Genomic DNA, 27,791 nt, shown 5'->3' on the forward strand with positions numbered 1-27,791 from the left:
AACTGCAATGTCCTGGGGATGGGCACCCCGCAACATTGCTGGAGCTGCCCCTGGGTGTGGCAGTCCCCAGGGGCATGGAGGGCTCCTGGGTGGCCATCCCTCCCAGCACGATTAAAGCCCCAGGGAGGTGGTCATTCCCATGGCAGTGTGGGGGGCAGTAGACCCCACGCTTTTTATATTTTAAAAAAAGCCCCGGAAGGTGGTGGTCCCCAGGGCAGCGTGGGGGCGGGCAGGAGCCCCCATGCTTTGCTCTTTTGAAAAAAGCCCCTGGGAGGTGGCAGTCCCTGGGGCTGCAGGGGGCTGCGTGCCCTCACATATCATTAATATCGCCCCAGGGAGGTGGCGGTCCCTGGGGCTGGCCCATATAATTATGGATTGCACCCGGGACCTGGCCCACCCGGGGGCTTAAAAGAAACAAAGCACAGAAGACCACTGTAGCCCTGAGGGACTCCCTGAGCAGGCCTAGGGGGTCAGGGTGTTTATAACCTGCCCCTTTTCATGTATTTTAATGTTTGTTTACCCTTTTTCTGGTGACTCGGTTCAACCGAGTCACAAGATGGCTGACAACACTTCCTAGTTTGAAGTGTTGATAGCCAATCAGTGTCAAGCTCGTGCTCGGGAGGGTTCACAGATTCCACTGCGGTCCCCAGATATTAATATTTTTTTTAATATGAATTTCTTAGGAACTACTGAACGATTTACACCATTTAACGAAAAGAGTGCTTTCTGGACCAAATGCTACCTTTTTGCCAATTTGGTGTAATTCCGTTCAGCAGTTCGGGCTGTAGCTGTGTCTGAAGTTTCCTATGGAAATGAACATGGAGAAAACAGGTTTTGGGACCTCCATTTTTTCTCAGACTTTCAAGACAGGAGCTGACCAGAGCACTCCATTATTTTTAAAAAAAATTCCCGAACATTCGTCAACTAGCGCCAAAGATATTTTCAAAAGAGAAAATGCTTTTTGAATAGAAACAAGGTCCTAACTATTACTACCTACTGGCAACTGCCAGTAGGTGATATATATATATATATATATATATATATATATATATATATATATATATATATATATATATATATATATATATATATATATATATATATATATATATATATATATATATATATATATATATATATATATATCTCAATTAAAACAATTCACCACTTTGGCAAAAGTTGCAAGCCACTCCAGGTCAAAGTGAAAAGGTATTTATTTTGGCAGAAAAACAAGACGTGTTTCGACCTCACAGAGTGTCTTGATCACATGACGAATAATTTTTTTGTAGAGTCTTTAAAGGAAATTGAGGGTCACGTGCATATATAAATATATATCAACGCTCCAAATAAATCACCAGCACTCATGGGGGGTGTAATCCTCCTTCAGATTTTAATGGCACAACGATAAACAAACAAACACGTTTTAGCGGTACGCCTTCCTCGGTGTTGGCGGCCGCTGCATTTACGCCTCAATATATACATCGTCATCACAATTAGATTTAATTGGAAGTCAGGCAAAAAACACAATTTAAAGGTCAGGCAAAAAACAAATAGGTTACACCACGTTAGAGTGGTAAATCATTTCACAGGCAGAAGTACTGCCTCACTGGACCCGCTATGAAGGTGGTATCACCTCACCATACTACACATGTCTCGTTCTCATGATAGCTGGTATTGTGCTACATTGTTGCCGGCACTGGGGTGCAGAAAGAGGCTAGATGGGCGCACGAAGAGGCAAGAGAAGTGCAGAAAGAAGTAATAGAGGTACAGAAGAAAAGTGGCAACAGAGTTGCAGAAACAGGCAAAAGAGGTGCGGAAAGAGAGAACGGGGTGTAGACAGAGGCAATAGAGCTGCAGAAAAAGGGGAAGAGGGGTACAAAAGGAAGCAAGAGGGTTACAGAAATTTGCAAGAGCAGTGCAAAAGAACCAACAGAGGAGCAGAAAGAGGCAAGAGCAGTGCAGAAAGAAGCAAAAGAGATGCCGAAAGAGGCAAGTGGGGTGCAGAAAGAGGCAAGAGCATCGCAGAAAGAATAAAGAGACATGCAGGAAAAGGGAAGAAGGGTGCAGAAAGAGGCAAGAGGGGTGCAGAAAGAAGCAAGAGAGGTGCAGAAAGAGGCAAGAGAGGTGAAGAACATCAGAAACTTGTGCGGAAAGATTCAACAGGGGTGCAGAAAGAAGCAACAGAGATCCAGAAAGAGGCAAGAGAAGTGCACAATGAGGCAAGATAAGTGCAGAATGAGGCAAGAGAGGTGCAGAAACAGGCAAGAGAGATGCAGACAGAGGGAAGAGGGGTTCATAACGAGGCAAATGGAGTGCGGAAGAGGCAAGAGAAGTGCAGAAAGAAGCAACAGAGGTTCAGAAGGAGGCAAGAGAACTGCAAAAAGAGGCAACAGAGTTGCAGAAACAGGCAAAATAGGTGCAGACAGTGGGAACAGGGGTGCAGAGAGAGGCAAGGGAGCTTTAGAAAGAGGGAAGAGGGGTTCAGAAAAAAGCAAGAGCAGCGCAAAAGAACCAACAGAGGTACACACAAAGGATAAAAGGTACAGAAAAAAGCAAGAGAAATGCAGAAAGAGGCAAGAGAGGCACAGAAAGAAGCAAGAGTGGTTTGCACACCATTAGTACCAATTTACACCCACATTTAGCAATAAGTAATAGGTGAGCATTCTATGTTTGCACAGGGCCTTCCACCATGCGTAACACTTGTCGCTGCATTTTTGGTAACGTTTGAGATAGAAAAAAGGAATTTTTTTGTCCAAATCGGCAGATTATGCAGCAGATGGTGGATTATGTGGCAAATTCGGAAAATGTATAATTGTGCGAAAGTCGGTGCAGCCAAACAGTCACATAAGTTCAGTGGCCCTGCTCATGCCTCTGACTAGGTCCAGAAGTGCTCCTCAGTGGTTCCTTCTTTTTTTGTCTCATTGAGTTTATGGTTAAGCTTCTATGGAAACAAGGAAGACTAAACCTGAGGTTACTACTCCACAACACAGACTACCATACCACATAATTAGTTTCCATAACACATAATCCCACTCTACATAATTCCTATCCACATAATTTCACTGCACAACATACCACATAATTTTACTACACACAACGTACATCCACTCCACTCCAAAAAACATTAGTAAAAAAGCTATTACATTCACAATACCAATAGCTCTAACTCTCACAAATCCGAGACCTATTACAACTAGTAGTCACATTTGCAGAGTGGTGGAGAAAGGGGGCTGGGCCTCCGTCTAGTTATCAGAAATACTGGTGCGTAAGACTTACAGGAGGTACCTGGAGGGCTTCTTGCCCCCCAAAGTCCCTCAGGAGTAAAGTGGACTATATCCCCCAACCAGTAGTGTGTCAAGAAGCGCATTTGCAGAGTGGTGGAGAAAGGGAGGTGTGGCCTCTATAAACCTCATAGCAGTCCCACTGTGTGGGACTTACTGGAGGTAACAGGAGGGGTAGTTGGCCACCAAGGAGATCCTTGGGGGCCAACTACCCCTCTATTACCTCCAGTAAGTCCCACACAGCAGGACTGCTAAGTTCTCATAGCAGGCCACACCCCCTTTGCGCACCACTCTGAAAACGGGCTCCTTGGTGTGCTCTTGGATGGGGAGTGAAGTCCCCTTCACTGCTGGAGGTCCTTAAGGGCCAACTAGCCTACATTTTACCTCCAGTAAGCCCCACACAGTGGAATTGCTGAGAGGTGGACACGGGTCATGCCCTCTTTCTTCACAACTCTGCAAATGCACCTCCTGGTATGCTCTTGGTTGGGGGATAACATCCCCTTGCCTCCGGAAGGTCCCTAGTGGCCAACTAGCCCTCTTATTACCTCTACTAAGCCCCACACAGCTGGATGGCTGAAAATGGTCAGAGGCCATGCCCCCTTTTTACACCACTCTGCAAACGTGCCTCCTGGCTGACTGCTGCTTGGGGAATGAAGTCCACTTTAGTCCTGAGGTCCTCAGGACACAAGGGACTCCCTCATCCCACCAGCAGTGCGCCAAGAGTCGCGTTTGCAGAGTGGAGTAAAAAGAGGCATGGCCTCCTTCCACCTCTCAAATCCCACTGTTAGGGGCTTACTGGAGGTCCCTGGTGGCCTAGTTGGCCCCCAGGGACCCTCAGTAGCGACAGGGACTTAATCCTCCAACCCAGAGCGCACCAAAAGGTGCATTTGTAGAGTCATGCAGGGAGGGGGTTGAATCTCTGGTGAGTTGCCAGTCACTTAAAGAAAGAGAGTTGTGTGACCCCCATTGTCTTGAGCCTTTTGGGCCCCAGGGAACCGATCCCCCAGGACCTGAGCCATTTTTTTTAATTGAGAAGGGAGGGTGGGTGCGAAGCCCGCCTCCTGAGGCTGATTACTGCCCCGGGGACCCCATCCCCCAGAGCTAGGACTTTCTTTTTTTCTGTTTTAAAGGGAAGGGGGCCATGCGTCCCCCTCCCCAGGCCGATTTTGGCCGTGGGACCCCATCCGCTGTGGCCCGGCAAAAAATTATTTATGGAAGGGGGGCTGCATGTCTCCTCTTCCCTGGGCCTCTTTTGGCCCCTGGGACCCCATCCCCTGGGGCTGGCCTTAATTAAAAAAAATAAAAAAAATAAAAAAAGGAGGGTGTCCTCTTAAGTTGGAGACCGGGGGGAGCCCAAAGGCCTCAACTGTCCCAGCCAGCTCCCCGCATCCTGTGGGAGTCAGCATTGCTTTTGGGCAAAGGCAGCTGCATCTGCCTAAAAGCAATAATGCTTCACTTCATGGAAGCGAGAGCAGTTATTCTGCTCTCGCTTCCATGAAGTGAAGCAGATTTTTGCTATGGCAGGACAGGAGCAGTCCTTCCGCCCTGCCAAAGCAAACCGCAATGTCCTGGGGATGGGCACCCCGCGACATTGCTGGAGCTGGCCCTGGGTGTGGCAGTCCCCAGGGGCATGAAGGGCTCCTGGGTGGCCATCCCTCCCAGCATGATTAAAGCCCCAGGGAGGTGGTCATCCCCATGGCAGTGTGGGGGGCAGTAGACCCCACGCTTTTTATATTTAAAAAAAAGCCCCGGACGGTGGTGGTCCCCAGGGCAGCATGGGGACGGGCAGGAGCCCCCATGCTTTGCTCTTTTGAAAAAAGCCCCAGGGAGGTGGCAGTCCCCGGGGCTGCAGGGGGCTGCGTGCCCTCACATATCTTTAATATCGCCCCAGGGAGGTGGCGGTCCCTGGGGCTGGCCCATATAATTATGGATTGCACCCGGGACCTGGCCCACCCGGGGGCTTAAAAGAAACAAAGCACAGAAGACCACTGTAGCCCTGAGGAACTCCCTGAGCAGGCCTAGGGGGTCAGGGTGTTTATACCCTGCCCCTTTTCATGTATTTTAATGTTTGTTTACCATTTTTCTGGTGACTCGGTTCAACCGAGTCACAAGATGGCTGACAACACTTCCTAGTTTGAAGTGTTGATAGCCAATCAGTGTCAAGCTCGTGCTCGGGAGGGTTCACAGATTCCACTGCGGTCCCCAGATACTAATATTTTTTTAAATATGAATTTCTTAGGAACTACTGAACGATTTACACCATTTAATAAAAAGAGTGCTTTCTGGACCAAATGCTACCTTTTTGCCAATTTGGTGTAATTCCGTTCAGCAGTTCGGGCTGTAGCTGTGTCTGAAGTTTCCTATGGAAATGAACATGGAGAAAACAGGTTTTGGGACCCCGCATTTTTTCTCAGACTTTCAAGACAGGAGCTGACCAGAGCACTCCATTATTAGTAAAAATTTTGCGAACATTCATCAACTAGCGCCAAAGATATTGGCAAAAGAGAAAATGCTTTTTGAATAGAAACAAGGTCCTAACTATTACTACTTACTGGCAACTGCCAGTAGGTAATATATATATATATATATATATATATATATATATATATATATATATATATATATATATCAATTAAAACAATTCACCACTTTGGCAAAAGTTGCAAGCCACTCCAGGTCAAAGTGAAAAGGTATTTATTTTGGCAGAAAAACAAGACGTGTTTTGACCTCACACAGTGTCTTGATCACATGACGAATAATTTTTTTGTAGAGTCTTTAAAGGAAATTGAGGGTCACGTGCATATATAAATATATATCAACGCTCCAAATAAATCCCCAGCACTCATGGGGGGTGTAATCCTCCGTCGGATTTTAATGGCACAACGATAAACAAACAAACACGTTTTAGCGGTACGCCTTCCTCGGTGTTGGCGGCCGCTGCATTTACGCCTCAATATATACATCGTCATCACAAGTAGATTTAATTGGAAGTCAGGCAGAAAACACAATTTACAGGTCAGGCAAAAAACAAATAGGTTACACCACGTTAGAGTGGAAAATCATTTCACAGGCAGAAGTACTGCCTCACTGGACCCGCTATGAAGGTGGTATCACCTCACCATACTACACATGTCTCGTTCTCATGATAGCTGGTATTGTGCTACATTGTTGCCGGCACTCACAGATTGTTACCAAAATTAATGAAATTATGAAAACCATAAATGGGTTAATTCACCAGGATACCTGCAGGTGCTATCAACCACAATGGTGCCCTGTATGGACCTACTTCCCTGGGTTCCCAAACTCGCTTGCTCTACAAGCTACACATGTTCGTGAGCCAAAATTGAGCCCTGAATGGGCCATATCTTTCTACATTACCACTCTTCATATTTTCTTATTACAGGGACATGTACATTGACTCAAACTCTGTCAGCTTTCAAATTCCATATTTACAAATGCACCCCAAGTTCATCTCCCATATTCAGGCCTATCCGTGACCTAGTCATCATATCCAAAATGTAATGCGATTCCAAACTTCGCAATTTCTTCTCTCTGTCACCCCCTCATATCTCACGTAATACATTATCAATGCAAAAATATTTCACTAGATGCCTGTTGCTGTTGTGGTGTGCCTGAAAGTGCCTAGCGACAGGGTAACTGGGATCCCTGTTCTGGATCACCCGCTGATGCTTTAAAATACAGACTTTTACTGGGTGGATTGTACTGCCCACATACTTAAGGCCACACGGGCAAGTTAGGCAATGTACCGCGAAAGGCGTATTACAATTCATAAATTTTATAATACAGACTGGATCTTAAGACCTACAACTTTATATGTGGTCACCTTGTTGCTGTTAGCACAGGCCTTACACCTACCACAAGGAAAAATGCCTGTTATGCCTTGTATGCCCCTTTAGCACTCTGAGCGGTAGCTCTCTACAAGCTGATCTCTAATGGAGCGCGTTTTTCTGAATGTTAATGAGGGATGAGCTGGTAAGTCCTGACCTATCACTGTGTCAGACTTCAATATACACCAGTTAGTCTGCATTATTCTCTTCACACTGCTAGCCACACTAAAGAAGTTTGTTATCAGCCTAAAACTGTTATTCTCCTCAGATTTCACCTTTTTGGGTTCCTCCTTCAATAGATCAGTCCTGGACTTGCCTGTAACTCTCTGGATAGCTTCCTTCCAGATGCCCTTTATGATACTCTCTCACTTCAAATCTTCTAATGCTATCAGATTCATCTCCCTGGAAATCATCTTCCCTTGTGCTGTTCCTTTTAATTCGTAACAGTTCCCCAAATGGAATGCTATTTTTTAAATTAATAGGATTACTGCTTCTGGCATGCAACACCGAGTTTGCTGCTGTGGCTGCCCTGAACAGTGCTGTCTGAATTTTATCCTCCGCTACAAATACCTTTAGGTCCAGGAAAGTAACCTCGGTAGAGCTTAGCTCACTTGTAAATTTGAGGTTAAGTTCATTGGAGTTAAGGTAGTCGATGTATTGTCTAGCCAACACTTTTGTGCCACGCCAGATGTAGCGTCTCCAACTGACTGTGCTCTCTACCCATCTGTCGCAGGTGTCAGACCATGCCACCTGCTTCTCCCATGGCCGTCCTTTTCAACTGCTTGTATACCTGGTCCTTAAAGATGAACATATTATTATGCAGGCAGAAATGTAAAAACTCAATCAGCATCTCACTGTGTTCCAAATGTTTCAGTGGAAGTTTCTTCAAAAAGTGTCTGGTGGCCTTAATTCTATCCTTGTGTGATATACTCGAACACAGGCTAGCTACATCGAGCGTTATCATTAGGAAATCAGATTCTCACACAAGTCCCTCAATATGTTTCAGGAAGTCGTTTGTGTCCCTTGTATACAAACATAATTCAGACAAGAGCGGAAATAAAAAGTAGCAAGCCTCCAATAGAGGATATTATTGGTCGTCCCGGCCAGTTCAACTTGTTTTTGGAGTGAAGGCGGTGCTCATTGGGGTGCTGACAGATCATGGTGCAGGTGGCAGAGCTGGTTGCGGGAAGCTGGTGTTGTTAGGTCCAGACTGCAGTGTGTCATGTGACTTACGAGCAATGCACCCAAGCCATTATGAGGTCATGAAAGTCGCTGTCAGCCACGGAGGCGAAGTGAAGTGAGGTGGTGCGAAGTGCGGTGCCCACAGGTCACGGGGCAAGCAGCAGCTAGGTGGCAGCAGCGGCGGTCCTCGTCGTCGGTGAGACCAGCGATGCGGTGCAAGATGTGGCAATGCCCTCTGCGGTGCCTTCAGGACACAGAGCCACCGACGCAGTCGGTGGCAGAGTCAGTTGCTTTTCCATTCTCTGTGGAAACTGAAACAGCAGTTCCAGAAGAGGTACCCAGAGGTTGGTGAAGTCTTTGCAGTCCCTGAGACTTCAGAACAGGAGGCAAGCTCTACTTCAAGCCCTTGGAGATACACAGCAAAAGTAAAGAAAGTTCAGTCCAGTCCTTTCACTGCCCAAAGCAAAAGCAGTAACGGAAGGCCAACCCAACAAAGCAACAACACAGCAAAGAGGCAGTACTCCTCCTGGCAGCTCTTCCAGCTCTTCTTCATGGCAGGTTTCTTGATTCCATCGAGTTCTAAAGGTCTGGGGTCTGGGCCCCAATGTTTATACTCAAAATTCCTTTGTTCTCTCAGGCAGAGCATGTCTGTACTTAGTCCAAACCAGTTTGGTCCTCTCTGGCCGAGCTTCCCAGCAGGAGATGGAGACAGCATTGTCCATGGCAGACAGGGCCTATTCAAGTGCAAGTGAAATCTTCTCCCCCAACTCTAAATGCAGAGCAGGCCTGTTCAGGTGCTAGTGAAACTCTTCCCACTACTCTGAATATAGCCCTGGTCTATTCAGCCCAGCCCAGACTCATTTAGGAAAGGCAGGACACACATCAATCCTCCCTCCCCCAGTGGCTGTCTGAGAGAATGTACATCCACAGCCCTTGTCACTCCAAAGCCAGACAGTCAATCCACAAACCCAGCAGAGGCACACAGGATGGCTAAGCAAGAAAATATCTACATTCTAAAAGTGGTATTTTCAAACACAGAACATAAAAATCATGTTTACTAAAAGATGCATTTTTACATTCTGAGTCTAGGCATACTAAACGCAATTTCCCTATATTGCCCCAATGGCAGGTTAAGATTATAAGATGTTATAAGTAAAACTCCCATTCTATCCTATGGGACAGATAGCCTTTCTATAGTGAATAACGAAATGCACTGTAATTCACTACCAGGACATGCCACAAAGCCCAGTACATGTACTACCTTTAACATACACAGAACCCTGCCCACAGGGGTACCTTGAGCCTACCATAGGGGTGACTTTTATTTAAGAAAAGGGAAGATTAGGGCCTGGCAAGTCAGTGCACTTGCATCTACCGCTAAAGTACGCCTGGTATTGTCATACAGAGTGGGCTACAGGCTAGTTCATAGCCCGGACCTGTTGCCCTTATTGATGAAAGTGTGTGTAATCGAATGGAGGAAACCCTTCTTAGGATGAGAACCCTCACTCACCCGAGGGTGACATGATTCATCAAAGGGTCCCCTCCTCACACCTGGACTGTGAAGTCCATGGTGTGGGCTCCGACTCCCTTAGTTGGGAGGAGCAGAGGTGTTTTGATGAGCAATGGAAATGAGGTTAGTGAAGCACAGAGTGCTAGTTAAAATGCAGTGTTGTATTGAAACTACCTACAGGGGGCCCAAATAACATTATTCATTAGGTCCACTGGGGTAGGATTAAAAAGTCGGTGCACTTGCCAGGTTGACATAGCAGTTACAAATTGTGCGCAGACCCTGCAGTGGCAGGTCTGGGATACCTTTTCAGGGCTACTCATGTGGGTGGCACAATCAGTGCTGCAGGCCCACTAGTAGCATTTGATTTACAGGCCCTGGCACACTCAGTGCACTATACTAGGGGCTCACCAGTAAATCAAATATGCCAATCATGGAAACACCAATCTATAATAGCAATTTACAACATGAGCACTTGCACTTTAACACTGAACAGCAGTGAGAAAGTGTGCAGAGTACCTAGACCAGCAAAAACAGAGTCAAAACCTGGAGGTCAGAAAGCAAAAAGACAGGGGAAACACGTCAAAGGATGCCAGGTCTAACAGTGTCAGAGTTGTTTTTCTTGCTTTGCAGCACCAACCATACAATTTACAGGGCCCAGGAACTGGAATTTGTGTCCTTTTGAATGCAGGAGTCCACATAGGAGTACTGGTGCTGGTCAGTTGGTTGCAGGTGAAGTCTTTGTGTCCCTGCGACTTCAGAAAAGGAGGCCAGCACACACTAGTCCTTGGAGATTCTTCTTCAAGTAGATTCACAACAAAGTTCAAGTATGTGTCCACTCCTTGGCAGACGGAGCAACTCCAGGCCATCCCAGCAAAGCACTCACAGCAAAGGGCCAGTACTCGTCTTTCCAGCTCTCAAGCTCTTCTACTTAGCAGAGGTTCCTAATGAGTCCAGAAGTGATATAATTGTCTGAGGTTTAAGGTCCACTACTTTTACACCATTTTGACTTTGTTCTCTTTGTAGCAAGGGTTTCTGAGCCCAATCCATACCAGTTTTGCCCTCTCTGGTGCAGCAGGATCACATGAGGTAGACACAGCATTGTGCAGAGGAGACACAGCTTATTCAGTTGCAAGTCAAACTCCTCCCACCACTCTAAATGCAGCCAAGTCTATTCAGCTCAGCTATGAGTCACCCAGGAAAGGCAGGCCACACCTCAACCCCGTTTGCGGCTGTCTACTGTGAATGCACATCCCCAGCCCCTGTTACTCCAAAACCAGACAGTCAATGTACAAAACATCAGAGGCACATCGAATAGCTAAATGAGAAAAGGCCTAATTTCAAAAGTTGAAGCAACAAATCTAGGACTGTAAGTCTTAGACAGAGTGCGCACTACCAAATGCACTTCAAACGAGTGCTTTAACACAATGTTAATCAATAACTTTAAACCACAAGTGACACAAAGATTCACAGAGTTATCAGTTGCACAAAAAATTCTTCAATTTTACAAAAATGAAATAGAATGACTTCATATAGATGCGAGTCTTCAACTTGTTTTATTCACAGATGAAAGCTTCAACAAACTCTCCTGTTGATTCATAAATTAAGTATTTTATTCTGATGTGGATTTCATCACTACCAATCCATTTTGGGTGTACAATCACCCTTCGTCAGGGGTAATCTACAAATGAACATATCTATAATAAGGCAACTTTGTTATCTGTTACAAGAACAATAGTGCATGAACTGGCCTTTGTTCTCGGGGTGGTTAGTAGTTAGGGCTCTTAAAGAAAGTAACTGGTGCTGAATAAGTGACGTTTGGTCTAAAATGACCATATAATGGGTATATGACATAAATATAGCGTGATTGGAAAAGACAGATAGAATCATGATGTGACTGATAGATCAGAAGCCATCCGCAGATATTTTACCCAACTGTGCATGCCTTAAACAACCCCTAAACGTAACATGCTGACCACCCATGTTGATAACGAGCACAAAATGAAAAAAACAAAACCAGACACAGTTCCTCCACTATGATGCATCAAAACTCTAATGTTGGGTCAACTGCCCGTTCCTAATGGCAAATATTCACTGACCTGTATATCAGGGTGACTAATAAAAACAGAGAATCCTGCATGACACAAAAAAACATAAAAAATGTGAAGCGTTCATGAGCATAATGACCATCACTAACTCAACTTAAAATACAAGATGTCACGTAGAGCTTGCCTCTTACTTATTTATATGTGGAATACTGGAGACCCCTCATGTGCCCAGATGCTCATGAAAAAAAGAGTGAGTTTCCTTCCTGATGGTCCGTGGCATACTACAAAAAAACAGAGATGCAATAATTACCTCTCAATGTTATGCCCAATGAGATCCAGAAACCCATTGAATGCATAGGTAAACTAATGGGATTACCAAAATGCTAATGCATGCCAAGTTCCAGGAACCGTCTCATCCGCCAGACTGTTAGATGAAAATGGCTTGCCTTCTGCTTAACCGCGTCGCGTGCTACAAAAAGAAGCGACCATGAAACCTCTCACTCATGCCTTAAGAGTCCCTCTACTCAAGAGAAAAGTCAACTTTTGAGAAGTTTTGATTCAATGGTATATTCAGTTTACCATCAGAACACTGAGTGCATCACCACTGTTGTATGATTCACATTAATAATATTTCACCCAAAACAGCACATAGTTGCACCACAGAATGTCATTTGAAGATATTGTGCATCTTACACAAGGCAGAAACTAAGCCATACAGTGCATCTGAAGCACACGACAGATATGGCCTCATTCGGGAGGTTAGGTTATTTGATATGACCCAAGGACCAGTTACACAGCAATTACAACAACTAGAATATTTAATGCGACGCAAGATAATCAGAGGTTGCACGCTACGACCCTTATCCAGTACCATAAGGCCAGTAGGATACCGAGATGATTAAGATTACCATTGAAATCCATGATATTTAGGACCAATAAAAAGTTCATGGACAAATGGTATTCGATCCACAACAAATGTTCACATGACCTCATACTTTTAATAGTCGAAGAACTATCCACAGTTTTGTCAGGTTTGGAACAAGAGATTAAGGAGCTACAAGAAGCTGTGAAACAACGTATGGAAACAAGGAATTGGGTAACCACATTAGAGGAGATTAACACCATGTTAGAAATTCACGCAAAAGAGATCCAATGGCGGAAGGTTTGCAAATTCAGGAGGGACACAGTAGATTATAAATTAGATGAGGTGTACTCCTGGACGGAAGTATACGCTCAAAAAAGTACTTTTCATAAATCGACAACCACTTCGTCTGAAGAAAGTTTAGCATCAGTTAGCGACACATGTATGACAAGAGCACCAGTTCCATCTACGATTGATATAGTGAATACAGAAGTTTCTGCGTCATCTGCCACTAAGGTTTCTTTTTCAGAAATCAGCCCAGCAGCCAACAATCCGCTTTCAGAACAACCAATGGTACAGTCCGATGTAATAAAAACGCAGAGTTCGTGGAGGTAGCAAAATCAACAAGTGCAGGCCGTAGAGGCAAGACACATTAGTAGTTAACATTTCATCAGTACAACTACCAGAGGCTCAAATTGCACTTTTGAATAAGGGGATTGCATTTGTACCAACCTTCCATTCTAATTCATTAAACACAGAAATAGACCAGTATACATTTATGAGAAAGCTCAGATTACGATATTTCTTTTTGAACAAAGAGATTACACAAACAAGGATGGGGACTTCTGATCCCAAGGAGTTTCGACCAAAAAGCACTTTTATTGCTTCGACTACGCACAAGGTTTTAGATTCTTTTGAATCCTTAGTGAAAAAAGACTTGGCACTGTTACCAGCTCCATCTAGGAAGAGATGCAATTGTTCCACCACAGACAAGAAGGCACTCAGAACTTTGCGAGATAATAGTTCCATCATATTCTCTCCAGCAGACAAGGGAGGTGCTCTTGTGGTTATGGACCGGAGCTTCTATGAAGCAAAGGTAGAATTGATGCTTTCTAATGAGACCACATACTTACCGATGAATCAAGACCCTACCTCTGAGTTTCAGGAGATTCTCTCACAAATCTTGGGCAGGATCTCTGATAAAACTTTTGAATTCCTATACTCCAGGTTTCCACGTAGGCCTGAGATCTATTTGTTACCAAAAATACATAAGCATCTCAAAGATCTCCCGTTTGCCCCATTGTATCGGGCTGTGGGTCGATCCATGAGCCTCTAGGTCATTACTTAGATACATTCCTCCAGCCGATAGTACAATCTGGTTCTACATATGTACAAGATACCACACATTTTTTTAAACTGTTAGGTGATATTGCATTGCCAACAGGAGCAGAAATGTTGTTATGTAAAATAGACATGGTGTCACTATATACATCCATACCACATACAGAAGGAATTGAGGCTGTTGAATGGGCCCTCCTCCAGCAGGAAGAGATACAGGCGAACAAAGTATTTCTTTTAGAACTCTTGCAATTCTGTCTTTTTCATAGTTACTTTAAGTGGCAAGACAGGAATTTTTTATAGACAACTGGAACCTCTATGGGTTTTTCTGGGGCCCCTAGTTATGCGAACGTGTACATGATGAAATTTGAACAAGAGCATGTGTTGTGTGATCCAGGTTGGATGGAAAACTTGATTCTATATAGTCGATACATCGATTATATATTTATCATATGGCAAGGGACGTCACATGAATTGATCAGTAAACTTGAACAGCTAAATGATAAAAATCCTAGGATTCAGTTTACATATACTAGGGACAAACAGAATATCTCTTACTTAGATGTGGAACTTGAGTTGAGAGGGTCAGAAATTACCACAAAGGTTTTTACAAAACCCACAGATCCTAATAACACGTTGTATACAACCTTTCACCCAGAATCTCTAAAAAAACACATCTTCCGTTTTTACAGTTTTAGAGTATCAAACATATTACCTCTGACAACACACAACCTACTTTTGCACAATTTAATACGGCTCCCTTGAGCCAACGGGCTGACGAGCCTTGGATCTGCACCTGCGCGCCAGGAGAGGTACTTGACCTGTTTTTAATTACATTTTGGCAGTCCACACGGCACCCCCTTACACTGACCTGCTCCCTGCTGACGAGAGGCAACTACCTCGAAACACGTGTCCAGGGATGGCTAACGCAACACATACTGTTCTATTTACATATCGTGGCATAGGCGTACCCGCCGTCGCCAGTACATTTCCCACAGTCCTTTGGGGCAACTTGCTGGTGTGACGAGCAGTGTGCGACCTACTTTTGCACAATTTAATACGGCTCCCTTGAGCCAACGGGCTGACGAGCCTTGGATCTGCACCTGCGCGCCAGGAGAGGTACTTGACCTGTTTTTAATTACATTTTGGCAGTCCACCCGGCACCCCCTTACACTGACCTGCTCCCTGCTGACGAGAGGCAACTACCTCGAAACACGTGTCCAGGGATGGCTAACGCAACACATACTGTTCTATTTACATATCGTGGCATAGGCGTACCCGCCGTCGCCACTACATTTCCCACAGTCCTTTGGGGCAACTTGCTGGTGTGACGAGCAGTGTGCGACCTACTTTTGCACAATTTAATACGGCTCCCTTGAGCCAACGGGCTGACGAGCCTTGGATCTGCACCTGCGCGCCAGGAGAGGTACTTGACCTGTTTTTAATTACATTTTGGCAGTCCACCCGGCACCCCCTTACACTGACCTGCTCCCTGCTGACGAGAGGCAACTACCTCGAAACACGTGTCCAGGGATGGCTAACGCAACACATACTGCTCTATTTACATATCGTAGCATAGGCGTACCCGCCGTCGCCACTACATTTCCCACAGTCCTTTGGGGCAACTTGCTGGTGTGACGAGCAGTGTGCGACCTACTTTTGCACAATTTAATACGGCTCCCTTCAGCCAACGGGCTGACGAGCCTTGGATCTGCACCTGCGCGCCAGGAAAGGTACTTGACCTGTTTTTAATTACATTTTGGCAGTCCACACGGCACCCCCTTACACTGACCTGCTCCCTGCTGACGAGAGGCAACTACCTCGAAACACGTGTCCAGGGATGGCTAACGCAACACATACTGTTCTATTTACATATCGTGGCATAGGCGTACCCGCCGTTGCCACTACATTTCCCACAGTCCTTTGGGGCAACTTGCTGGTGTGACGAGCAGTGTGCGACCTACTTTTGCACAATTTAATACGGCTCCCTTGAGCCAACGGGCTGACGAGCCTTGGATCTGCACCTGCGCACCAGGAGAGGTACTTGACCTGTTTTTAATTACATTTTGGCAGTCCACCCGGCACCCCCTTACACTGACCTGCTCCCTGCTGACGAGAGGCAACTACCTCGAAACACGTGTCCAGGGATGGCTAACGCAACACATACTGTTCTATTTACATATCGTGGCATAGGCGTACCCGCCGTCGCCACTACATTTCCCACAGTCCTTTGGGGCAACTTGCTGGTGTGACGAGCAGTGTGCGACCTACTTTTGCACAATTTAATACGGCTCCCTTGAGCCAACGGGCTGACGAGCCTTGGATCTGCACCTGCGCGCCAGGAGAGGTACTTGACCTGTTTTTAATTACATTTTGGCAGTCCACACGGCACCCCCTTACACTGACCTGCTCCCTGCTGACGAGAGGCAACTACCTCGAAACACGTGTCCAGGGATGGCTAACGCAACACATACTGTTCTATTTACATATCGTGGCATAGGCGTACCCGCCGTCGCCACTACATTTCCCACAGTCCTTTGGGGCAACTTGCTGGTGTGACGAGCAGTGTGCGACCTACTTTTGCACAATTTAATACGGCTCCCTTGAGCCAACGGGCTGACGAGCCTTGGATCTGCACCTGCGCGCCAGGAGAGGTACTTGACCTGTTTTAAATTACATTTTGGCAGTCCACACGGCACCCCCTTACACTGACCTGCTCCCTGCTGACGAGAGGCAACTACCTCGAAACACGTGTCCAGGGATGGCTAACGCAACACATACTGTTCTATTTACATATCGTGGCATAGGCGTACCCGCCGTCGCCACTACATTTCCCACAGTCCTTTGGGGCAACTTGCTGGTGTGACGAGCAGTGTGCGACCTACTTTTGCACAATTTAATACGGCTCCCTTGAGCCAACGGGCTGACGAACCTTGGATCTGCACCTGCGCGCCAGGAGAGGTACTTGACCTGTTTTTAATTACATTTTGGCAGTCCACACGGCACCCCCTTACACTGACCTGCTCCCTGCTGACGAGAGGCAACTACCTCGAAACACGTGTCCAGGGATGGCTAACGCAACACATACTGTTCTATTTACATATCGTGGCATAGGCGTACCCGCCGTCGCCAGTACATTTCCCACAGTCCTTTGGGGCAACTTGCTGGTGTAACGAGCAGTGTGCGACCTACTTTTGCACAATTTAATACGGCTCCCTTGAGCCAACGGGCTGACGAGCCTTGGATCTGCACCTGCGCGCCAGGAGAGGTACTTGACCTGTTTTTAATTACATTTTAGCAGTCCACCCGGCACCCCCTTACACTGACCTGCTCCCTGCTGACGAGAGGCAACTACCTCGAAACACGTGTCGAGGGATGGCTAACGCAACACATACTGTTCTATTTACATATCGTGGCATAGGCGTACCCGCCGTCGCCACTACATTTCCCACAGTCCTTTGGGGCAACTTGCTGGTGTGACGAGCAGTGTGCGACCTACTTTTGCACAATTTAATACGGCTCCCTTGAGCCAACGGGCTGACGAGCCTTGGATCTGCACCTGCGCGCCAGGAGAGGTACTTGACCTGTTTTTAATTACATTTTGGCAGTCCACACGGCACCCCCTTACACTGACCTGCTCCCTGCTGACGAGAGGCAACTACCTCGAAACACGTGTCCAGGGATGGCTAACGCAACACATACTGTTCTATTTACATATCGTGGCATAGGCGTACCCGCCGTCGCCACTACATTTCCCACAGTCCTTTGGGGCAACTTGCTGGTGTGACGAGCAGTGTGCGACCTACTTTTGCACAATTTAATACGGCTCCCTTGAGCCAACGGGCTGACGAGCCTTGGATCTGCACCTGCGCGCCAGGAGAGGTACTTGACCTGTTTTTAATTACATTTTGGCAGTCCACACGGCACCCCCTTACACTGACCTGCTCCCTGCTGACGAGAGGCAACTACCTCGAAACACGTGTCCAGGGATGGCTAACGCAACACATACTGTTCTATTTACATATCGTGGCATAGGCGTACCCGCCGTCGCCACTACATTTCCCACAGTCCTTTGGGGCAACTTGCTGGTGTGACGAGCAGTGTGCGACCTACTTTTGCACAATTTAATACGGCTCCCTTGAGCCAACGGGCTGACGAGCCTTGGATCTGCACCTGTGCGCCAGGAGAGGTACTTGACCTGTTTTTAATTACATTTTGGCAGTCCACACGGCACCCCCTTACACTGACCTGCTCCCTGCTGACGAGAGGCAACTACCTCGAAACACGTGTCCAGGGATGGCTAACGCAACACATACTGTTCTATTTACATATCGTGGCATAGGCGTACCCGCTGTCGCCACTACATTTCCCACAGTCCTTTGGGGCAACTTGCTGGTGTGACAAGCAGTGTGCGACCTACTTTTGCACAATTTAATACGGCTCCCTTGAGCCAACGGGCTGACGAGCCTTGGATCTGCACCTGCGCGCCAGGAGAGGTACTTGACCTGTTTTTAATTACATTTTGGCAGTCCACACGGCACCCCCTTACACTGACCTGCTCCCTGCTGACGAAAGGCAACTACCTCGAAACACGTGTCCAGGGATGGCTAACGCAACACATACTGTTCTATTTACATATCGTGGCATAGGCGTACCCGCCGTCGCCACTACATTTCCCACAGTCCTTTGGGGCAACTTGCTGGTGTGACGAGCAGTGTGCGACCTACTTTTGCACAATTTAATAAGGCTCCCTTGAGCCAACGGGCTGACGAGCCTTGGATCTGCACCTGCGCGCCAGGAGAGGTACTTGACCTGTTTTTAATTACATTTTGGCAGTCCACACGGCACCCCCTTACACTGACCTGCTCCCTGCTGACGAGAGGCAACTACCTCGAAACACGTGTCCAGGGATGGCTAACCCAACACATACTGTTCTATTTACATATTGTGGCATAGGCGTACCCGCCGTCGCCACTACATTTCCCACAGTCCTTTGGGGCAACTTGCTGGTGTGACGAGCAGTGTGCGACCTACTTTTGCACAATTTAATACGGCTCCCTTGAGCCAACGGGCTGACGAGCCTTGGATCTGCACCTGCGCGCCAGGAGAGGTACTTGACCTGTTTTTAATTACATTTTGGCAGTCCACACGGCACCCCCTTACACTGACCTGCTCCCTGCTGACGAGAGGCAACTACCTCGAAACACGTGTCCAGGGATGGCTAACGCAACACATACTGTTCTATTTACATATCGTGGCATAGGCGTACCCGCTGTCGCCACTACATTTCCCACAGTCCTTTGGGGCAACTTGCTGGTGTGACAAGCAGTGTGCGACCTACTTTTGCACAATTTAATACGGCTCCCTTGAGCCAACGGGCTGACGAGCCTTGGATCTGCACCTGCGCGCCAGGAGAGGTACTTGACCTGTTTTTAATTACATTTTGGCAGTCCACACGGCACCCCCTTACACTGACCTGCTCCCTGCTGACGAGAGGCAACTACCTCGAAACACGTGTCCAGGGATGGCTAACGCAACACATACTGTTCTATTTACATATCGTGGCATAGGCGTACCCGCCGTCGCCACTACATTTCCCACAGTCCTTTGGGGCAACTTGCTGGTGTGACGAGCAGTGTGCGACCTACTTTTGCACAATCTGACAACACACAATATCAAGCAACCCTGCAGAGATTCAAGAAAGGTTTTCTAGAAAGAGGTTACCCCGATGAGATTGTGAAAGCAGCAGTTAGGTGGGCAGATGAAATTCCTAGATCTGACCTGTTAACTAAGAAAGAAAGAGTAAAGGATAGAAGAGAGGTGTTTGTTTCCACTTTTTCCACTCAGGCGACAGCCATAAAAAAAGTGATCTTAAACCGATGGGAGTTGTTACAAACAGAACCGGATTTGGCAATCTTTTTCAAGAGCCTTTGATTTTTGCTTCCAAAAGATCTAAGAACATCAGAGAGATATTAAAAAAGAGAGATGACATTGATTTGAGGGATCAGTAAGGCATGCAAAAATGTTATAATTGCTCGCATTGTAGCAATGTGCTTTTGGGGACATCGATCTCACATCCCTGGTCAGGCAAACCTATCAAGCTGTTATTTACAGCCGAATGTAATTCACAGAACGTAATTTATACCATACGTTGTCCATGTGGTTTATACTACGTGGGCAAGACACTTTGCACTCGAATAACTGAACATAAGAGTAGAATAAGAACTCGAGGTACCACTTCCCCATTAGCAAGTCATTGGGCAGAATCACATCACAAAATTGCCCTGCTAAGGTTCACAGTACAGGAAATTGTCAAGAGTCGCAATGACAGGAACATGACTAAATTTATCACACAGCGTGAGACGCTCTGGATAAGGTTCTTGGACACCTTGACACCAGAAGGACTTAATGATAAATTGGAACTTTCGTGCTATCTTTGATGGTACATTCTTTAAGACATTAGAGAGATTAATCGGATTATGTTGTAACACATATTGGCATTAGGATGGGATATTGTATATAGAGTAGGTCTGATCACTCCCTCCACTTCATAGAGTTAGGGTTTACTCGGGGTAATGGGGTATTCTTTTATTGCAATTCATATATATGTTGTACATTTGGGTCATGTCTCTATTGAAGACGGTGTCATCATACTTGTTTTCACCATCTTGTTTTTAAAAGCATATATATGCTATATGATCATGCTTAGAAATGACCAGTTGTTTTTTAAAAGTATAAATATGCCAAATGATTATGATTAGGAAAGATCAGTTGTACTGTGTAACTTAGCTTGACGTTGCCGTTTTGTTGTATACACACACATTAACCTTATGAGTTCTGAGATGCATTAAGCATCAGTGATTCATTATATTGGCATTATTTAGCTTTCACAAGCATGCAAACATTTTATAACCAGGTTTTTGAATATTCTGCTTATGACAGTGTCACCATGAGTAGCATACTTTCCATGCTTCCGTTTGGTAAGCTGACTTTTCTCTTGAGTTGAATGAATGAATGAATGAATGAATGAAAAGAGTTTTTATAAAGCGCGATGGCTACCCTGAGGCATCCCAGCGTTAGCGAATTGAGTATGCATGAGTGGGAGGAGGGACATAGTCAGTGGTGGTAAACAGCAGCGTTTTTAACCCCTTGCGGAAGGAGAGATGGTTGGGCTCTGATCGCAGATGAAGAGGGAGGGAGTTCCAGAGTCTTGAGGAATTATAGGAAAACAGTCGTCCGCCCGCTCTAGATCTCTTGATTTTTGGCACTAAGGTCAAAAACAAAGACGCCGACCTAAGATGCCTGGTTGGGAGATAAGGGGAGATCAGAGAATGGTTAATAGTGGCGCCAGTCTTCCAGAAGGCGCGATGAGCAATACATAGGCTTTTAAAGGCAATTCTTTCCCTGATTGGGAGCCAGTGCAATTTCCTCAGGCCTGGTTTTATAGAGACAAGACGGGGGACTTGCAGGAGCATTCGTGCTGCACAGTTTTGGATGACCTGCAGATTATTGATAGTGGACTGGGGTGACCCTAGATAGAGGGCGTTGCCATAGTCCAAACGAGAAAGTACCAGTCCTTGTGTCATAATCTGTCTGGCTTTAAAGGGGAGTCGGGAGAGAATTTTTTTAATAAGCCTGAGCATACCGACACAGGTGGCTGAAAGCTTAGCCGCCTGGTAAGACAAGGTAAGGGTCTTATCCAACCCGAATCCTAGGCTCTTAATTGAATCCTTGGGAGTAGGAATGGGGCCAAGGCAAGATGGCCATTGAAAGTTATTGATGGCGTTTGAGGGGTTGCCCAGGAGCATCATCTCTGTCTTGTCTCCATTTAATTTAAGACAGGAGGAGTTCATCCAAGAAGCGACTGCTTCTAGGCAGTCCCTCAGGTTGCTAGTGGTCTGTGTCATGGTTTGATCCAGAGCGACTTCCAGCTGCGTGTCGTCTGCATAGGTTACAATTTTTATCCCGAAAGGGCGGACCATTGCAGCTAGCGGGATCATATAGATATTAAAAAGTGTTGGGCTTAAAGACGAGCCCTGCGGTACTCCACACCTTAGGGGTTTTCGAGGGGAGATAGCCTCATTTTCGAAGACCTGAAAAGAGCGGTTGAACAGAAAGGATTTAAACCAGTGGAGAACCTGGGTGGAGACTCCCAGGTTAGAGAGTCTCTGAAGAAGGATGCTGTGATTAACAGTATCAAATGCAGCACTTAGATCAAGGAGGAGGATGGCCACCGTCCCTCCTCGATCAATAATCTTCCTTGCCTCTTCCGTAACTGCAACCAAGGCAGTCTCAGTCCCATGCAGGGGCCGGAACCCGGTTTGAAAGAGATCTAACAGATGGTTGGTTTCGAGAAACTCCGTCAATGCCTTGTTGACATGTTTCTCGAGAACCTTGCTCAACCAAGGTAAGAGAGAGATTGGACGATAGTTAGACGGGTTGTTACTATCTAAGTTAGGTTTTTTTCAACAGAGCCTTTACCATAGCCTGTTTCCAAGGTAGCGGGACTATGCCGGTGGTCAGAGAGGCATTCAGTAGATCCCTGATAATCGGCATAATGAGCGGGCTGACCGAGATCAGAGAGCGCGGGGGCGCAGGGTCGTTAGGCGAGCCAGACTTAACCTGGGACATCAAAGCCTGTAGGGTGGCCAAATTCAGTAGAGGAAGCTTTTCCAGAGTGGCCCGGGACAGTTACTCCGACCCAGCTTCTGTAGTCAATGTTAAAAAAGGTTGGGTATTAGGGAAGGTGGAGTAGATCGCTTGGATCTTACTATGGAAGAACTCTGCCAAATCGTTACAACGACGTTGGGCGTCCAGAGAGTTGGAATTTTTTTCCGGGAGTTTGAGAAGAGTTTTTGCGATGTTTTAGGTCTCTTTAGGCTTAGACGCAGCTGCATTAATTTTTGTTTCGTAGAAAGCAGCTTGTGCCGTTATGATTTTTTGTTTATAGGTTTTTATAGCAGCTCTATAGGCCCTTTTCCTGGAGGGTGAGAAATCTAGCCGCCATTTCCTCTCTAGTTTTTTACAGTGTCGCTTGCTTTCTCGCAAGTCTTGGGAATACCAAGGGGCAGTTTTAGTGGCACGTTTAGGTTTACTGCTTTGTAAGGGAAGTATTACATCTAGAGAGTTCAGAATCCAGTTGTTAAAATTAAGGTTGGCCAGAGTAGGGTCCGATATAGGGGGTGGTCTTGATGATTCGAGGGCCAAGGTCCAGTCTACTCGGGAAAGTTTAGACCAGTTCCGCTCTGCCCGAATAGCAGCAAGCGGAGGAGGGGGGTTGTGCACAATAAGCAACTTGAACGGGATCAGAAGGTGATCTGTCCAGGGAAGTGGTACAGGGTCGTCCACCAGAAGGTCAGAGCAATTGCTAAAGATAGGATCTAACAAACGACCTTTACAATGAGTGGGTTTAGTGACTAACTGTAGCAGTTGTAATGCCGCAAGGTTTTCGGACAGATCAAAGGCATTATGATCATCGGAGTTATCAAAATGAATGTTAAAATCTCCTAACAGAGAGTAGTTGACCGAGCTACACACAGAGTCGGCTAGTAGGGGAGAGAGGCCATGGAGAAATTGCCCCATTGGACCTGGCGCACGATAGATAAGTGTCCCAGAGAAGGTGTAGGTGGCAGAGAAATCTAAGGCGAAAGATAAGCTTTCACAATCAGGTATGTAGTTGGATAGGCTCCGACAATTGTATCCTTCCTTGTAGATGATGGCCAAACCACCTCCTCTCCTGGTTGGGCGATCTACCCGTAAAATCAAATAGCCCTTAGGAAGGGCATTAATGATATCAGGGTCAGATTCAGAGTGGAGCCAGGTTTCCGTCAGAAATAAGGCGTCCGGTTCGATTTCCTCTAGGAGCAGTGGCGGCCGGGCGGGTGATCAAGAGGTACTGGGGAGGTGAGTGCCGGTAAAGATCGTAACAATTTAAAAATGCTTTTAAGAACACAGGTCACACAATAAAATCAGATTTAAAACAGGTTTAGAGCTACCTGATTAAAACCACTTTTCGTGTCTCTCCAGGCTCACACAATACTCGAAACGCTGCAGCGACTATCTCCCGGTTCAAGCCTCAGGAGTTTACGCCGCTGCGCGCTCGCACCATGCTCCTCTTTTGTAGCGTGAGGGGAGAAGAGGCTAGACTGCTCCCTGCGCTACTACTAAGATGGCGGCCGGGCGGGTGATCAAGAGGTACTGGGAAGGTGAGTGCCGGTAAAGATCGTAACAATTTAAAAATGCTTTTAAGAACACAGGTCACACAATAAAATCAGATTTAAAACAGGTTTAGAGCTACCTGATTAAAACCACTTTTCGTGTCTCTCCAGGCTCACACAATACTCGAAACACTGCAGCGACTATCTCCCGGCTCAAGCCTCAGGAGTTTACGCCGCTGCGCGCTCGCACCATGCCCCTCTTTTGTAGCGTGAGGGGAGCAGAGGCTAGACTGCTCCCTGCGCTACTACTAAGATGGCGGACGGGCGGGTGATCAAGAGGTACTGGGAAGGTGAGTGCCGGTAAAGATCGTAACAATTTAAAAATGCTTTTAAAAACCCAGGTCACACTATAAAATCAGATTTAAGACAGGTTTAGAGCTACCTGATTAAAACCCCTTTTCATTTCTCTCCAGGCTCACACAATACTCGAAACGCTGCAGTGACTATCTCCCGGCTCAAGCCTCAGGAGTTTACGCCGCTGCGTGCTCGCAGGAGTTTATGCCATCTGTGCAGTGCAGTGGCAGGTTCTGAGATACATTTACAGGGCTACTCATGTGGCTGGCACAACCAGTGCTGCGAGCCCACTAGTAGCATTTGATTTACAGGCCCTGGCACACACAGTGCACTGGACTAGGGACTTACCAGTAAATCAAATATGCCACTCATGGATAATCAATCATATTAACAACTTACACATAGAGCATATACACTTTAGCACTGATTAGCAGTGGTAAAGTCCTATAGCCAACAAAAACAGGTCAGGAAAAAATAGGAGGCAGAAGCAAAAGGATTGGGGAGAACCCTGCAAAAAGGTCCATTTCCAGCAATTCTTATTAAACACACACAAATAGCTGAATACAAAGGGAAAAATGTGATGAAGAGTGCAGCAACTGTGTGCTGCCCCTTTTTTCCCAATTTTTATGTTCTGCTGTAGTAGCCATTTACCACTACCTTTGACCATGATGTCCAATGAGAAACTGGAAATTGGCTAACATATCCATCAGGGAGTGTTGAGTTTGCCAATGTGGCATATAGAGTTTTCTAATGCAGCATACATGAAATCCAGGCTGAGACATTCAAATGCCGTTTTGGTTTTCACACTCAATAAAGCTAAGGGTTCCAATCTTTACCTGTAATATCTAACATTGTCAAATCTAGATGGATCACTTGGATAAAGTCGACACCTTCCACAAATCTATGTTCCTCACCTTTCACCACAGACAGACTAATTGACTAAAACTAAGAGCTATGATTTTGATTTACACTTTGCTTTCTATTTTCCAGTAATAGGCCTGTATTTGCGTCAGAATACTAAATACTGACATACATGCCAATATATGAGAAGAAATACAAGGGAGATTTAAAACAAACATCAAGGGTATTACACTATCTTGCAATGAAGTGGAAGATTTTACAAGTGGGAAAAAGCAGAAATAAAACCATGTGTGCCTCACCTAAATCTGGAGTAATGGTGCATATGAATATTTTGGCATTGTTCCAAGAGTTAGGAATCCGAGGTTTCTCAAACCAATTCGAAAGTGGTCCTCTAAAATAGCTGCAATATGTCTTCAGAATGGTTCTTAAAATCTGATGATGATTCATTCATTCTGGCTACTTTAATTTATAGATTACCAATACCTTCCATTATGTTATGAGCTTGGATATCTTTGTACCATCTTTAAATGCTCCACTGATCTTCCTTGATTAACTGCTTAATCCTATGTTTATAGTTGTGCCTAATACAATGCTAGTTATTCTGCTGAGGTACTTAAGTTCTTTCTCTGTCTACTTCATCACTTCATCATTAATCCTTCTAACATATGTTTCTTTGATTCCTGGGCTAAAATATTTATCCATCTCGTCCCCATGCAGTTCCCTTATTCTTCACATATCCATAAACTTCCTTCAGTGCATAGTCTTCTAAGTAACTTCATAACTCAGTCTGGAACAAAGTGTTTTTCTGCCAAGCTGCTCCCCACCCCACACCCCCAATTACATACTGTAAGTAACCATCTTTCGCATTTATATTTGTGTCAAAGACTGGATGCTGTCAAGGTCTATTGTGTCTTATTGATTGCCCTGAGGAAATGGAGACTTCTCATAGTAGTGCCACCCTTCACAGAATAAGATATGTGAAAGGTGTTAAAGGCCTATGCTGGACCAGACCCTCTCTGCAGGGTTACCCCCAAACTTATCACCTTCACCCCTCCTAATTTTCGGAATTATTTTTTGATTGGCCTTATAACTTTACTAATGCTAACCAGAGCTAAAGTGCTTCTGCTCATTCTCAAAAACATGGTACAACTGGTTTACACCTTCCACATTTAATTTACTAATACATCCCTAGTAAAATCAGATACCCAGGGCCTATTAATTAAATGGTACTATTGGATCTGCAGCACTTAGTGCACCACTCACTTAAGTAACCCCTTAAAACATGCCCCAGATTTGCCATTGCAGCCTGAATGCAGTTTTTAACTGCCAATTTGACTTGAAAAAATAATAACCTTACCAAGGCTTAAACACCCCTTTTATTGCATTTTATGTCACTCATAAGGTAGTTCTAGATAGACAATAGGGCAGGGTGCATTGTAATTAAAAGTTTGGACATTTTCTTTTAAGATTTACATGACCTGGTAGAGGAAAAATTTCAAAATGTGTTTTTTGCTACTGGGAGTACTACCTCTCCTATAGGATAAGATTGTATTACCACATTGGTTTTAAAAAGTGCTAACTTTTGATTCAGAACAGGTTGAGATCTTATGTTTGGTCTCTAAAAAACTGTAATTTGAAATCCTCTTCAATGGCAAAGTTGGATTTTAAGTTACACAGTTGAAAATACCACTTTTAGAAACTTAAAAGAACAGATGATATACGGAATACTGAACAAAGCAGACATTCACCCCCATTCACCTCAAAACCAGCCCCAGGATACTTGTTTCTCATTTGTGGAGTACCTATCCTGGCATTTCTTGGTGGACCGTTTACATGGAGAGCAGGGTCAAGACTGCTTTGCATAAGCTTGGGTCCAAACTGAGGTGGCGTGGTGAGCAACAACAATGGGTTGAACCCAGATCTAAGACTGGGGTGAATGTTTGATTTGTTCAGCATTCCATCTATATTCTGTTCTTTTCTATTTTGTTGCCCTAAGTGGGAAGGGTATGCCCAGACATAGGTCTCCTGCACACTGTGCCGCTGGATTCAAGCTAGCCTGACTGATGAGGGGTCATACCCTGAAACCAGTCCCAGGATGCTTGTTTCTGGTCCAGGGAGTATCTGGCCTGGCATTTTGGGCTGGACTGTTCCCATGGGGAGCAGGCTCAACACTGATTTGCATGTAGCTGGGCCCAAACTGGGGTAGCATGGTAAGCAAAATATTTAGAATTAATCCCCGATGTGTGACTGGGGTAAATGTTTGATTTTTTCAGCATTCCGGCTAGCATCTGTTCTTTTTGCTTTTGTCACCCTAAGTGGGAAGTGTAGGTCCCATGCTCACTGTGGCACTGGA

This window comes from Triturus cristatus, chromosome 6 (genome assembly GCF_964204655.1).
Source record: "Triturus cristatus chromosome 6, aTriCri1.1, whole genome shotgun sequence".
In the NCBI taxonomy this organism is placed as follows: domain Eukaryota; kingdom Metazoa; phylum Chordata; class Amphibia; order Caudata; family Salamandridae; genus Triturus; species Triturus cristatus.